The sequence below is a fragment of the Lepidochelys kempii genome, chromosome 6 (genome assembly GCF_965140285.1).
Source record: "Lepidochelys kempii isolate rLepKem1 chromosome 6, rLepKem1.hap1, whole genome shotgun sequence".
NCBI classification, from domain to species: Eukaryota; Metazoa; Chordata; order Testudines; family Cheloniidae; genus Lepidochelys; species Lepidochelys kempii.
This window is the reverse complement of record NC_136385.1, coordinates 67,760,795-67,777,150: the sequence shown is the minus strand read 5'-3', so window position 1 is coordinate 67,777,150 and position 16,356 is coordinate 67,760,795. Positions and strand designations below refer to the sequence as shown.

Genomic DNA, 16,356 nt, shown 5'->3' with positions numbered 1-16,356 from the left:
AGAAAAAAGGTCTAAAAGTAGTTTACAAAACAAATGTAACTTTTGTCATCTGTGGTTTTCTCTATGATCACTGTCTAACCTATTAACTATAGTCAGTAAAGGAAAATATCTACATCTGCTGCTGGTTTGCATGCATGCATAACAATTCATAAAATAAAAACAGATTCTAAATTATTTAGATTCTAATGTTAAACCTCTACAAGCAAATTACCTAAAGTACAGTACATGTGTGGGTGTATTCCTGTTTCAGTGCATCAACAGCTTAATCAACCTTCCACATTATATCTGATTACAGTTCATTATATAAAATCACGCTTAACCCTTTTTGAAAAAGATAGGAATCATATTTTGAACACACTGGTCTGATTCCCCCCGTGTCCCTAATCATTTAGGGCTAGACCCACAAAGGAATTTAGGAGTATAACTGCCACTTTAAATCCAACATTTATATCCCCCAAACCCTTTCTTAGCTGCTGCCTAACCATATATGCAATAATAATAAAATAAAAATAAAAATTAAATTAAATATACACCAGACCCTCGGTAGAATGCGGGATTTGGGATCCATGCGCGGTACCGCATTAACCGCGTTAAAATGAATTGCAATTAAAGTAATTAAATTTGGGATCCATGGCCATGACCATGTTATATGTGAATTTGCACTATACAGACATGCGTTCTAGCGAGGGTCCGGTGTACTATAAAAATAAAAAAGTTTGAACAGCCAACCTTAGTTTTAAGTGCCTCTGGCACCTCTAAGGTGTAAATTTTATTATGATGATGATGAGAAATGCTTTAGCAATAAAAATAATAAATAGTTTTGCTAAAACTAAAAATATTGGTAACCCTTTAAGAGTTAGTCTGGTAACCCACTAGGAATCACTATACGTTGCATCTTTCTTTAAAGTTAATAAAAGTTAGATTAAAAGATTTGCTTTGGAATAGTCCAAAGAAGCTTTGATTTGGGCAAGGATCTGTCACTTAAGGTTCCGCAGCAGCATTTAAAACAATGAAATTACCACTGCTTTGGTTTCTGAAAACCCTGGGTAACAGCCCCCTCCAATAAGTCCTGAAACTAGGATATACAAAATGGAGGTCACTATGCACCCAAGGGAGTTGACTGAACCCAACACAAGAAGCTGCAGCATCCTAAGTGTGACCGACATCTGGACCAGTCATGTAGAAAGGACTCTCCCTCATCCCAGGATTAAGAAAAGAAAATGTGGTGAGATTTAATTTCAAAGATTGTACTTCCCCTTCTATTCTTTAATATAAATTACTGTAGGTTATCTTGCTGAGTCTATGCTCTCTAGGTAAAACTCAAGTAACCATCTTTTAGAGTTTAATTCCTTTATAAATTTAAGGAAATTGGCTTAAGAGAGATTGAAAATAATTTTTTTAAGCAATTGCAGTTAATATTCAAAACCTGTCCTTTTTGGACCAACCTAGTCAACAGAGAAGTTACCACACTCTTAAAAATTCCTTAAAGAGAAGTGCACCTTTAGAAATGTGATAAATGTGTCAGGTATCAAAGAACTGAGAATTGCTGATCATAAGTAAATATAATAAGAAATCTTGATCATTTACATTGGTTTTGATATAACTACTGAGCCTCAATTCTAAACTCTGATCATTGCTTGCAAGACTATACTGGCCGTGTCTGTGTTTGACTGGTGAACTGCTCATTATATATTAATGTGGTTTTGGGTGAATTAATAAATTGTTAGTTGGTTAAGAAGAAGCAAGTGTTCCAGTTTGAGAGATACTTTTCAAGTTAAAAAAGTAGACCTGAAAAGAACCTAGCGTTAAACTAGTAAGGCAATGCTCCCTGGACTTAATTAAAAAGGGGTTATCCTCTTGAATTCTATTATACTTTGGCAAACCTGGGTTAGTTAGATTTCAGCTTTAAAATCTAATGTGCATCCAGGCAAATTCATAAATTGACCCGTTTCATGCTTACTGCTGTGGATCATACTCAGAGAAAGGTGCCTCCTGATAGGCATTTCCTATTGGCTAGCTTAGATGCCTCCCCACTCAGAATGCTGGCTTCTATAAACCCATTCTTAGGCACTAAATTTCCCCATCTATTGTATAGGTAGCCGGGGAATTTAACAATGGTCCTTACAAAAAAAAACCTAGGATTTTATTTTTAAATACTACGACTACTACAGCTAATTACTACAAAAACAAACTAAACTACTTTCCACAGTGGAGGGAAGCTCAACATGGACAGCTGCTAAGGCTCTGTCTCAGGCTGAGGCAGTCAAGAAGAACCCAAGGATGGTTCACCTGTGCAGTGCTATATAACTATGGTACAGTACACAAGACTAAGTAGGATTGATGAGCAGGTCAATGGAAATTGCTATGTGAAATCTCCAATCAAAGGTGCAGGGGACTCAAGCGCACCTAGAGTGGAGCACCCACAGGGACACTACTTGAAGAAGAATATTGCTTACCTGTCGCACGCATGTTGTGAAAATTAAGTAGTTGGTGTATGCAAAGCATTAGATAAGTGCTAAAGTTCACCACAAGACCAAAAATTTCCTGCTGCAGAACCAGCAGTGCAAAGTTTATTGTACAGCTCTCTTTTTCAAAGCTATTTCAAAATATGCTGGCAACTACATTCCTGAACAGAGATTAGCATATGATGGGAGCCACACATAACTCAACTTTTTGCACAAGCGTAAGTGTGAAGATGAGGAAAGCATCTGTGAATGTGTGTGAAAATTCTGCTTGTATGGACTTACACATTTTTTAAAAATTCTGTATTATAACAGCATTGCCATTACTTTAGTAAGCCACAGCATGCCAACTTCTTGTCCTTGAGTCAGCCCAAGAGTGTGAAAATGTTTTGCATGATGGGGAATGATGCCATTGAAAAGACAGTAACTCTGAAATCTTAAAATTCCACGTCATATAAGGAAGACCTTTAAACAAAACAAAAAAAACCCCAAACCCCAAAACAGAAACTTCATGTTTAATCAAATTTATCCTGGAGAGCAGCAAATTCCCTTCAGGACAGATATAATATTAAAATTCCCAAGACTGTACACACATCCCAGTACAAGTAGCTGGTTTCCACTTCTGCAGCAGGAGTGGTGTACACTGTGTCAGTAAATTTTGCTAAGGCCAGGTCTACTCTATAATCTTACATTGGTCATACTATGTTGCTCAGTGGTGTGAAAAAACTACTCCCCTAAGCAACACAGCTATACCGACCTAGCCCCCGATATAAATAGCGCTATGTCCATGGAAGGGCTTCTTCTGTCATCATAGCTACTGCCTCTTGTGGAGGTGGATTAAGAACGCCAATGAGAGCAGCTCTCCAATCGGCATAGTAGCGTCTTCACTGAAGCTTTACAGTAGCACAGCTGAACCATTGCAGATGCGCAATTGCAGTGTTTTAAGTGTAGTTGTGCCCTAACTCTCCTCTAATCTTCAAATCAGTGCTGAACAAGTGGTGTGATTGTAACAGACAGAAGTGCTAAGCCGCGTCTAAACTACTCTGAACTACTAGATGGGCTGGAAAGAAGGGGAGAGAAGGGATTATGTCCCAATTCCAGTAAACCAAGGAATCAACTTGGGGGCGAGGGCGATACCATCTTTTAAGCTTTGTTTGATGAAGACAGGGACTCATGAAATCAAAGAGATGCTTCAACAGATTGTCTAAATTTTCTTCAAATCACTGTTTTCATTTAAAATAAAAGATAAATGAACTGTGCTGAAAAACTGAAGAACCATTCTAACCTCCAACTGAGAGGTGTGAAATTTCTGATACCTCCTAAATAAAGAACTCGGGAAGTTAAAAAACGAGCACAGCGTTAAACTGAAATTTTTCTTCCCTAATCCCTATGAATAGAAAATCCTTGAACTACTTAAGTCTATCAACTTCCGCAATGGAGTATCGATTTTCAGAAACAGACATTTGAATCCTCCTTTTAATTCCCTTTCATGTATATCATAAGCTGTCCGTTCTTTCTAGAGCACTGCTTATCCAAACCTTAAAATAGTAAAATTTGGTTGACAGCATCTTTGAAATTTGCAGTACTTCTGTCTTCTTTTACAACTGGAAAAATACTGAGAGATTAGTCTCCCTCTACTCCAGTCCTAGCTAGAACTCAGACATGCAACATGGCACAAAATTGAAAAAAAAGAAAAAAAAAGGATTTAAAGTTAGTTACATTAAAATTTTGAAACCCTCAAAAGTGGTTTAACCCGAGAAATGAGGAAAAGGTTTTCAGAAATATGGGTGGAAGGGATGGAGATTTGGAGCTTATTTTCCCCTGAACTTTGACACCCATGCCTACTTAATATGGTGAGATAAGGGCAACTTTCTGAAAGGATCAACATCTTTACTGACAAGAAGTCAGATCAATATTAAACAAATTCTAAAACTCAGATGTTTCATTTTTTTCTTCCATGTGTACTGTAAAGTTCTGATTTGATAAAGAAGGCAACTAAAGCACACTATCTCTTCAGAATGTAGTGAATGGTAGTGGTCAATAATGTAATATAAGCCAACATCTCACATACAAGATTCTAATTTTTACCTAAAATATCCTTTAAGACTAATGTGGAATTGTTTTTAAATCAGATCAAAGTTATAGTAAGTGATCCAATATGACCACTAGTGAGACAGTGCAGAAAAAGAATAAAAAGAATAGTGTAGAACACATTATACATCCAGTCTGCCAGGAAGAAGGCAATGCCTTTTTTTGAGAGAGAGAGAGAGAGAGAGAGATACAGACAGACAGACACCGATTATCTTAAAAGGAATAGATGCACCATACAATGATATCCCACAGGAAAAGCAGTGCTGAATCATATAGGCATTACCAGAATTGAAAGAGGAGGACCGTATTAAGTTTAAACTTAACTAAGCAGGTTCTTCAAAAGCAAAGTAACTTTAACTTCATTATTTCTCTAGTGATGTTGTCTACTGAGTCTCCTGAAGTCAGTATCTTCTATGAATTGATAAGGCTTAAAGAAAGGAGTAAAATTACTTGATCAGAGCAAAAGATCCTGCATCAGTCAATGTTTAGTCTGCTAGAAAACAGAAACAAATGCGACAGATAAACATAGACAGATACAGGAGAATGAAATCTTTTTGTAATTATAAATGGACTGTGTTTTCAACGATGTCTACACTACGAAATTAAGTCAACTTAATGTAAGCTGACATCCAGCCACTGCAGTAATAGTCAGTCGTGTCTGTCCACACCACACTCATGGTGTCAGTGGGAGTGCGTCCTCACTAGCACTGCTTACATTGATGCACAGAGCAGTGCACTGTGGGTAGCTATCCCACAATGCAACTAACTGCAAGGGTTTCAGGAGCGGCTTGCAATGCCTCATGGGACCAAAACATTGTCGCAGATGGGAATCGGAACATAGGTTTGACCTTCCATGATGCAGTTTCCTCCCTACCATGATATCAATGGCAAACAACCCGTATTGCCTTGTGCCTTCTTTCGAAAGCCTGGCTTAGCCGTGTGTATGCCATAGCGCACGAAGGACAGACCCCGTTCAGTTGTGCAGCCTTGTTATGAGCATTACCAATCACCTCACGCCTTATCCTGCAGTATTTCCAGAGATGAGACAAGAGCTGCTGCGCAGAACATTGCGATGTCATTCAAGCAGCCCTGCAACGAGCCATAGAATGAAACAATTCCCGGTTGCTGCTGGCAGTCATGCACCCATTGAACATGGTAGAGCACCATTTCAAGTCCCGGGAAACAAGCATTGTCTGATGGGATCGCATCATTATGTGAGATGACGAGCAGTGGATGCAGAACTTTCAAATGAGGAATGCCACTTTCCAGAAACTTTGTGCAGAGCTTTCCCCAGCGCTGAAGTGCAGCGACACTAAAATGAGACTGGCTCTGACAGTGGAAAAATGAGTGGAGATAGCTCTGTGAAAGCTTGCAATGCCAGACTGCTACTGAACAGTGGGGAATCAATTCAGTGGTGGTAAATCCACTGTGGGAGCTGTTGTGATCCAAGTGTGTGGGGCCATTAATCAACTTCTGCTAAGAAAGGTAGTGACTTTGGGCAATGTGCAGGATATGGCAGATCCATTAATCAACTTCTGCTAAGAAAGGTAGTGACTTTGGGCAATGTGCAGGATATGGCAGATATTTTTGCCACGATCGGGTTCGCTAACTGCGGTGGGGCGATAGATGGCATGCATATCCCTATCTTGGCACCAGACCACCTAGCCAAAGAGTATATAAACCGAAAGAGGCCATTTCATTGACATCAATGTGGAATGGTCAGGAAAGGTGCATGATGTGGACATCTTTAGGAACTCCGGTCTGTTCAGAAAGCTGCAATCAGGGACTTTCTTTCCAGATCGCAAAATAACCACACATGATGTTGAAATGCCAATAGTGATCCTGGGAGACCCAGCCTACCCCTTGCTCCCATGGCTCATGAAGCCGTATACTGGCCCCTGGACAGCAATAAGGAGCAGTTCAACAATAGGCTGAGCAAGTGCCGAATGGTGGTGGAATGTGTTTTTGGATGTTTAAACAGTTACTGGAGCAGTTTGCTTACTAGGGCTTTGTCTACGCTAGCATTTTTGTGGGCTCACTTAATTTTTAAATGCTCACTTAATATTATTTTTGATTACAAAAATTTGCACTGTAAAATGATAAAAAATAGTATTTTTCAATTCACCTCATCCAAGTACTGTAGTGCAATCTTTTTGTCGTGAAAGTGAATTTTGGAAGTTGCCAACTGCAATACATTCTGTATTGTTTGCAATGCAAAGTACCCATGAACTCTGAGCTTTCCTTTAATATGCAGAAAAGGAGTTGACATGCATTAACAGTAATATGTCATTAAGTAAAAGGGGCACATGGTAACAGTGCTTTCAGTACACTTCACAGACAAGACTTCTTGTAGCAATCAGATCCTTATCGAAGCTCAATCACTTAGCACACATAAAATAATTTATCTAGAAGGAATGAGAGTGGACCTATTTCCATCTAAACACCTCTTGAGAAAAACAGGCAGTAAACAAAAGCTCTGAGGTGCATACTAACTCCACATTTATTCTTACAACATTCCATAATCTGTTCCACAGTTCAACAGTGAAGAGACATAAGTACCTATAGAAAAGATTCAGCCCCAAATTTTCCAAACTTTGTACCTAAAATCAGGCTCCTAAATAAAACCAGTCTCGTTTTCAGAGATGCTGAGCACTTCTGACAAACAAGCCACAATATCCTAGGTCTCCTTTACACACAGATTTTGTAGTGTGACTTTTTTCACTGAAACAGTTATACTGGTGAAACCCCTAGTGTGGATGCAGTTATACTAATATAACAGTGTTTATACTGGTATAGTTTATTCCCCTTCCCATGAGGAAATAAACTACACTAGTACAACTACACCCATTCTACAGGGGGTTACACAACTGTACAACTTTTGTGTTTAGAGAAGTCCATAGGAGCCTAACTTTAGGAAATCTGGATTGAAAATCTTGGGCTTAAGTTTTATTCATAACACCAATCACAAGACTGAAAATAAATACTAAGTGGAAATGAATCTCATGCACTAAAAACTACGAAGGAAGGACATAGGTCCTCTAAGCAGATATTGACTGAAGCTGAGAAGAAATGACACAGGTGAAGTGCTCTATTCCTATGGTAACAAGTACTACTAGATCAATAACCTAAGTCTCCTAAAAAGAAGCACACTATTCCTGCAGCTAATAGTCAATAACCACTAGCAGAAAAGAAAATATTACAAAATGAGTGGAGAAAGCATTTGGTAGCATACAAAAGAGCATCCAATATATTCAGCTTCAGGCAGGGGGCCTGTAACCTGAGCCCCACCACGCAGGGCTGAAGCCCTTGGGCTTTGGTTTCAGCCCCGGACGGTAGGGCTTGGGCTTTGGACCCAGGCACTGGTGCTCGGACTTCAGCTTTGGCCCCCAGCAAGTCTAACGCTAGCCTTGGCGACCCCATTAAAACAAGATTGCGACCCACTTTGGGGTCCCAACCCACAGTTTGAGAACTGCTACACTAGACATTGAGATTCAAATAATTAAAGCTTTATAACTGTTAAAACCACAAACTGGCATCGCCACATGTCAAAATATACAAATTAAATATCTTTTAATCTAACTAAGAAATTCCCAAGATGCATTTTTTGCTTTGCTTATCAGTAAATTTTTATTATTGATGGAAATATTTTTCATCAGTTTGTATGTGCGCAGCAAAAACAACGTTTTTACTGATATTTACCAATAAAAATCTAATCCTTTCAAGCCTATGTATAATCAAGGACTCTGAAAAGAACTCCTACACTCTTGCTAACAGTAACAGTTACTCTTTTTTTTATCCTTTTCTTCAAAAGTACTTCCGCACTTTAAAACAAAATAGTTATGTCTGCACAACTGTGGGACACCACAAAATGCAGAGTTCCTACAAAGCAGCTAAGAAACCCTTGATTTGGTAAAGAGACATGTAGACAAGGGTCTCATTTGCTTCTTCTGTCTATACCCACAACTGTCTTGTGATTAGAAACCATGGTGATCCTTGTCAGCAATCTAATTTACTGTATAATATCAGTAAGTAAGAATACTATTTCCAGAGAGAAATATAATGAAGAAGGCAAACAGGTTATGGCATTCAAAACAAAATTTGTGGCTTCAAGAATGAACCATCTGACTTAAAGAGTGCATTGCTGTTTTTCCCAACCTATCATGTCTCCACTCACTCTATCTCAAAAACTTTAATGACACAACTTGAACTTTGAGTATATTCATCTATAGACTCAAAACCTTACTACATAAATCATAGGGAAGGGAAGAGTATGACTGATGCCTCTTCATAAATAAAATACTTAAACATTACCTAACCTCAATATGCATCTAAAGACTACTTGTTTTTAAATCAAAGAACATAGGTAACCGCTGGTCTGAAATAATCTCTCTGCTTGTACATAATTCTTTCAGAAACCAAACGGAAAGCACAAGTCACTCTGTCTAGATATATCACTACACCCTGTCTGAAAGGATTCTGCTACAGCAAAAAGTATTATGGTTAAGTATTAAGTTCTTTAAGCAGGTGAAGAAATATTCATCACTAAACAGCTGACATGATCAGCTGTCTATGGTTTCAGCCACAGAACATGTTTGACAACTGTGCTATGTAACATGTTATGCACTCCTTATCTGATGAGATCATGAGCCAAAAAGACACTAAGAATCCTACCAGTATATACAAAGTATATACCAGTATACTAAGAATCCTACCATCCTACCGATGAAGTGAGCTATAGCTCACGAAAGCTTATGCTCAAATAAATTGGTTAGTCTCTAAGGTGCCACAAAAGGGCCTTTTCTTTTTGCCTCGTGTAGTTGCCCAAATTGGTGGATAACTGCGTGAAAGGAAAGTGTTCATACAATGCACTCCAGTAAACCATGCAGCTTCCCAGAGAAAGAAGATAATTCACATGACATATTTCCATACTGCCTTTTACTCCTTTTCTGAAGTCTCAGAGCAGGACTTCATACGACATAGAACAAGTTGTTTCTGAAAACACAGAAATGAAATGCTTGTCTAGGTTTACAATAAAATGCAAATGATTTGACACGAATATACAAACATGTATTTCTGTCAGTGAGTTCTTAAACTATGTGAGTATGGAAGCTGTCCAATTTTAATGTGGATTTAGGTGTAAGCTAATAATGTGTCCACAAAACAAGTTGAAATAGAAAATGTGACTGGGCTGCCGTGACTGCAGCATACCATAGTTTTTTTTTTTGTTTTTTTTTAAAAAGAGACCGATCACAGTCTCGCCTGAGAAAGTTCATCAGTTTAAAAAAAGCAGCAGATGCCACCGTTTACTGTTTCCCCACTCTGGAGGGAAAAAAGTGATTTATTACAGGAGAAAAGTGCTTATCCGTTTAACAAGCTATGTTCACCAACAGCATTCAATAACTTATAAAGTAATTTATGAATCATGCAATTCTCTAATATAACTGCCAAACCCCCTAATATAACTGCCAAACCCCCTTCTATCTTAAATAGACAAATGTTCATGTAATTTTTTAAAAAACTTTGGGCTTTGCAATTTCAAAATGAAGGACATTAATGGCAAGCAAACAGCAATATGAAATATGCAATCATAAACGAACAAGAAAAACAATTTTAATACCTATGAAGCAGCAGATACTTGAGGTGCCATGTTATCCGACTCTCAGGATATTTTCCTCCAACAATTTCTTTTTCTAAGTTTCATTCCTTTAGCAGGTATGGGCTCAACCCACAGGTATTTTTTGCTCCTTTTATAAAATAATTATTTATTTTGGCAAAGAACAGAAAAGACCACAGTGGTGGCTACACTGGAAGCGTAGTCTGGATTCCTTAGAGATTTTCAAAACATAAACATTTCAGTTTGAAGTAACAGAAGTCCAAACCTGTGTGACTATGTACTGGAGGAGGAGGAGGAAGAGTGAAAAGAATAGAGCTATCCAATCACATCCCCACATATGCCTGCCAGTGTCCACGGGCATATCAAATACCTTGTAGGAAACAGATTCAAAGGCTTCTAACAGATCTAAAAAACCCAGCTTGGACAACTGGTTTTCATCCATCTCCAGAAAAACAACATTGACCATGAGATTAAGTCTCTGCACCATAATCAGACCTAAAATCAGATAACAGGATGAAGGAATTCAGATCTCTAGAAATTGTCAGAGCTGTTTCACCAACATTTCTTGGTAATCTGCCCTAAAAATGGGTTATTAGACTTAGGGCAATGATTGCCAAAATTTTCTATGTCAAATGATAGTTTATTGAGCAGAGGCTTAGCAATCGCTTTAAGAGCTCTTGGGTAAAATGTTCAAAAGTGACAAGGCAATTAGGAGCCTATGTTGCATTGGCTTTCAATGACAATGACGCTCTTAAATTCCTTTTGAAAATGGGACGAAGGAAATTATTGAAAATTTTACAATTTAGCTTTTCTTTTTTCCTTCTAAAAACTTAAGACCTGAGAAATGCAGAAAGTTTACTGTTCCACAGGTGAATTTATAGAGTTAGATAGGATATGATAATTTGGTTTGTGGTTACAGAATTTAATTTCAACTGCCACTTAACCTTTTATACAACGGTGTAAAGATAAGGCAAATTGTATTCAGGCTGCTTTAGTAATACAGATTGTGACTAAGTGTAAATGCAAATTAACTTAAAAGTTTATCAGCATCCTAGAAAAATAAGAGTTTCAGTTTTCTTCCCAATTACCTTGAGAATGCTAGATTTTCCTATCTCCCCAGGATAAAGGGCCATAACTGGTCTCTACAGCCTTAAACTAATATATAATGACTAAGCCTTAATCCTCAATAGAAAAAAGCAAAGTAATCACTTTTCTGAGCCTTAACACACGCAGATGTGCACACACTGCATTAATAAACCAGGAATACCTTTGAGTCTTTTATAACACGGTTAAAATAAAGAGTTTATATTTATTGACTTTGGTGAATTACATAGCCCTCAATGTTCTTCACTATCCTGCTGTCTGGTAAGAAGGACAACACAAAATACAGCAACGTCAGAATTTATCAAAAGCATTCTGCAATTGTCAGGAGAACTAGCCTGATTGATTAAAAAAGAACGAATAGCTGTTGTGTTTTTATTCCTTTTATCTGACCCAAAAGGGGAAATACATTAAAATGTGGAGAGAGCACTTAAGTAATACTAGTGGAAAAAGTTATGTAAGCACAAATTATAAGAATGCCTTTTCTGATTACCTTGAATTAGAAGTGGGGATATGTGCTAGAAATGGCCTAGAGAGATTTACAAACCTTTTGAGTTGGTTTAGATACTTTGCAAGAAAGGTTATCTAGACCATGTAGCAAGCCAACTTATTCAGTAGAGAAGTTGATGGATCTGTGTCAGCCGCTCTTCGTTTACTTAAGTCAATGGCAATTGTGATCTGCAGAAAGAGAGCATCAATTCTAATTAGCTCACATCCTCTCACCCCAAAAAACCTATTGACCTTTTGAACACTCACATGTATCAGTCTACCTCTATATAAGGATGTTCTTTGAGGGAACAGGAGAGGGAAGAATCCATAAACTCACTTTTAAGGGTTCCCTGCCAAATATAATAGCCTTTTTGCTACATACTGGCAAGATTTACACTTGCATGTGCGCATGTGACCAAGTTGAAGGAAGGATCTGTAATTAAAAACTGAAACCTGCATTCTGTCCTGGAAGATTTTTCTTTGGGGAAAAAAATGAATTTGAATTGGACTCCACAGGCAATGAGCCAAGGAAGGTTGATCAACTTCATTGTCTCAGCACTAGACAACCTAATTTCTGTTAAATCTGTAAGGTAACATTTTCAAACGAATTTAAAACGACTTAAGGTGTCTATGGCTACGTCTACCCCACATTTCAGTGCAGACTGCGGAAATGTGAACTGAAGAGCACAAAGTGTTGCACTGTAGCTTCCCCATGTGAACGCTGCTGGCACAAAACTAGAAGGTACCCTGTTTACATTAACCTAGCCCTTGAACCAGACCACAATAACACAAACTGGGTACCTTCTAGTTTGCATCAGCAGTGTCCATGTGGTGCAGCTACAGCGCAACACTTTGACGTGCTCTTCAGTTCACACCTCCATAGTCCGTACTGAGTGCAGCAGAGACAAGCCCTACATTTCATGGATTTAGGGCAACTGATTGGATTGGCATGTAAGAGAGCAGAGGAAGGAGGATATGCAGAAAAGATTCAGGGACATTCAGGGAGCTGAGGAAGCTAAGCTGTCTCCTCATTCCCTACACACCTGCCTCCCTACACTACATCCGATGAAGTGAGCTGTAGCTCATGAAAGCTCATGCTCAAATAAATTGGTTAGTCTCTAAGGTGCCACAAGTACTCCTTTTCTTCCTACACTACTGGCCACTGTTGCTCAAAACCAGCTCAGCTCCAATGCCCAACTTCCATAGCCCCTCGTCCTTGCACCCTCCTCACTAATACACCTCCCCATACTAGTTATGAAGAATTTTGTTTAAAGACACAAAAATATAAACATTGAAATGTCAAATGCAGAACAGAGGACAGGAAGTACAGAATACAAATTCACATGCACTCACAACAGAGCAAAGACACAGAAACAGATACTTGTCAAAAAACCCACAAACAAATGATGTCAAAAGAAAAGGAAGATTTTAATAAATCTCTTCATGACAGGGCTGCTTTATTCACACATCTTTAAAATGTAGAACCACTAGCTGCTAACTATTAAGAGTGAAGTGGATCCCTCCCAAAACCTGCTTTGGCAGTTCGGTTTAATAGTAATCCTTTGCTAAGCTTTGACAATTACTCCCACATTCCCCCCTGAGAGACTAATAGTTAGCTAAAAATAAAATGGAGATTAGCATTTACAGTAAACTGCCTAAGCAATGCACAATTTGACAGAAGGTGAAATTAATCAACTTTGTGGTGTGCTAATGTCCAGATTTTACTTTGAAGGTCCAGATTTAAACTTAACCAATCTAGTTGAACACATTTATGTTTAAATGGATGGCACAAAATGCTATTTTTGTTTTCCATTTCAACAGCTTGGTATTTTAGAATACTGTAGTATAGCTTCTCACTTAACATAGAGCAAAATGATTCTACATAAGTATCACAGGCCTTTGTTTAGCACCTGAAAAAAACCTTACAAAAAAGTGGATTTAAGGAAAAAGCAAAAAACTTACTATAATTTCATGGCATGTTGGCCAATACACATAACGTAGCTTCAGCATCCATACAATGAATTGTATGACCTGGGAAAAAAGCAGAATATGACCATTAAAAATATCAGGAAGAAAATATATAATATTGACAAATACATCAATTGACATCTTGTAAACAGGATTATTGATGAAGTTAAAAGAAGAAAAAGACTGTCAAGCTTCTCTCTTTTTCCATGGAAGCATAAAAATCTTTAAGCCACTTGGGGGACAGAGAGGATGGTGGAAATGTTTAAAACACAATGAGCCAGCTACTTTATACAACAAAATGGGTTGTTTTAAAAAGGAATATTTAAAAAAAAATTACTATTACAAATTGCACGTGGTATAGGCAGAAATTCATAAGTACTTCCTGATGCTAATTCCTAAGAGAAGACGACTATATGTAGAGATAAACCTTTAAACAAAAATAGTTAACGAAAACACATCGAATCACCGAAGATTAGGGTTGGAAGAGACCTCAAGAAGTTATCTAGTCCAATCCCCTGCTAAAGCAGGACCAACCCCAACTGAATCATCCCAGCCAAGGCTTTGTCAAGACGGGCCCAAAAACCTCTAAGGATGGAAATTCCACCACTTCCCTAGGTAACTCATTTCAGTGCTTCTCCACCCTCCTAGTGAAATAGTTTTTCCTAATATCCAACCTAGACCTAGCCCCCTCCTCTCTGGAACCCCCCTTCAGGTAGTTGAAGATTGCTACCAAATTCCCCCACTCTTCTCTTCTCCAGACTAAATAAGCTCAGTTCCCCCAGCCTCTCCTCATAAGTCATGTGCCCCAGCCCCCTAATTATTTTTGTTGCCCTCCGCTGGATTCTCTCCAATTTGTCCACATCCTTTCTGTAGTGGGGGGCCCAAAACTGGATGCAATACTCCAGATGTGGCCTCATCAGTACCGAATAGAGGGGAATAATCACCTCCCTCGATCTGCTGGCAGTGCTCCTACTAATGCAGCCCAACATGCCATTAGCCTTCTTGGCAACAAGGGCACACTGTTGACTCATACCCAGCTTATCGTCCACTGTAATTCCCAGGTCCTTTTTGCAGAACTGCCACTTAGCCAGTCGGTCCCAGCCTGTAGCAATGCATGGGATTCTTCTGTCCTAAGTGCAGGACTCTGCACTTGTCCTTCTTGAACCTCATTAGATTTCTTTTAGCCCAATCCCCCAATTTGTCTAGGTTACTCTGGATCCTATCCCTACCCTCCAGTGTATCTACCTCTCCCCCCGGCTTAGTGTCAGCCACAAACTTGCTGAGCGTGCAATCCATCCCATCATCCAGATCATTAATGAAGATGTTGAACAAAATCAGCCCCAGGACAGACCCCTAGGGCACTCCACTTGATACCGGCTGCTAACTAGAAATCGAGCTGTTGATCACTACCTGTCAAGCCAGACGATCTAGCCAGCTTTCTATCCTTATAGTCCATTCATCCAATCCATACTTTTTTAACTTGCTGGCAAGAATATTGTGGGAGACCATATCAAAAGCTTTGCTAAAGTCAAGATATATTATGTCCACCGCTTTCCCCATGTCCAAAGAGACAGTTATCTCATCATAGAAGGCAATCAGGTTGGTCAGGCATGACTTGCCCTTGGTGAATCCATGTTGATTGTTCCTGATCACCTTCCTCTCCTACACGTACTTCAAAATGGATTCCTTGAGGACCTGCTCCATGATTTTTCCGGGGACAGAGGTGAGGCTGACTGGTCTGTAGTTCCCCAGATTCTTCTACTTTCCTTTTTTACAGATGGGCACTACATTTGCCTTTTTCCAATCATCTGGGACCTCACCCGATCATCAAGAGTTTTCAAAAATAATGGCCAATGGCTCTGCAATCACATCAGTCATCACCCTCGGATGCATTAGATCCGGCCCCATGGGCTTGTGCATGTCCAGCTTTTGTAAATAGTCCTTAATCTGTTCTTTCACCATTGAGGGCTGCTCACCTCCTCCCCATACTGTGCTGCCCAGTGCAGCAGTCTGGGAGCTGACCTTGTCTGTGAAGACCGAGGCAAAAAAACCCATTGAGTACTTCAGCTTTATCCACATCAGTCACTAGAGTGCTTCCCCCATTCAGTAAGGGTTCCACACTTTCCCTGACCACCTTCTTGTTGCTAACATACCCTTCTTGTTATCCTTCACATCCCTTGCTCGCTGCAACTCCAATTGATCTTCCTGATTACACCCTTGTATGCTCGAGCAATATTTTTACACTCCTCCCTATTCATCTGTCCAAATTTCCACTTCTTGCAAGTTTCCGTTTTGTGTTTAAGCTCACTGAAGGTTTATTTATTAAGGCAAGCTGGTCGCCTGCTATATTTGCTATTCTTTCTGCACATCGAGATGGTTTGTTCCTGCGCCGTCAGTAAGGCTTTTTTAAAATACATGCAGCTCTCCTGGATTCCTTTCCCCCTAATATTAGCCTCCCAAGGGATCTTGCCCATCAGTTCTCTGAGGGAGTCAAAGTCTGTTTTTCTGAAATCCAGGATCCGTATTCTGCTGTTCTCCTTTCTTTCATCAGGATCCTGAACTAGACCATCTCATGGTCACTGCTGCCCTGGTTGCCACCCACTTCTACTTCCCCTACCAATTCTTGTTTGT

The 16,356-nt window shown here is 39.2% G+C and overlaps 1 protein-coding gene across 11 annotated transcripts in view; it reads right to left on the bottom strand.

Annotated features, from left to right (window-relative positions):
- SIPA1L1 (signal induced proliferation associated 1 like 1) overlaps positions 1-16,356 on the bottom strand; it is a 381,563-nt gene that overhangs the window by 159,976 nt on the left and 205,231 nt on the right. For 10 of the 11 annotated variants that reach the window (XM_073348513.2, XM_073348511.2, XM_073348520.2 and 7 more), the window contains 2 exons: positions 13,720-13,788; positions 11,816-11,946 (listed from right to left, as the gene is read on the bottom strand). The exons of the other annotated variant lie outside the window; for it this stretch is intronic. The gene's annotated coding sequence lies outside the window, so the exon portion shown is untranslated. The remainder of the gene's footprint in view (positions 1-11,815; positions 11,947-13,719; positions 13,789-16,356) is intronic. 11 annotated transcript variants of the gene reach the window in all.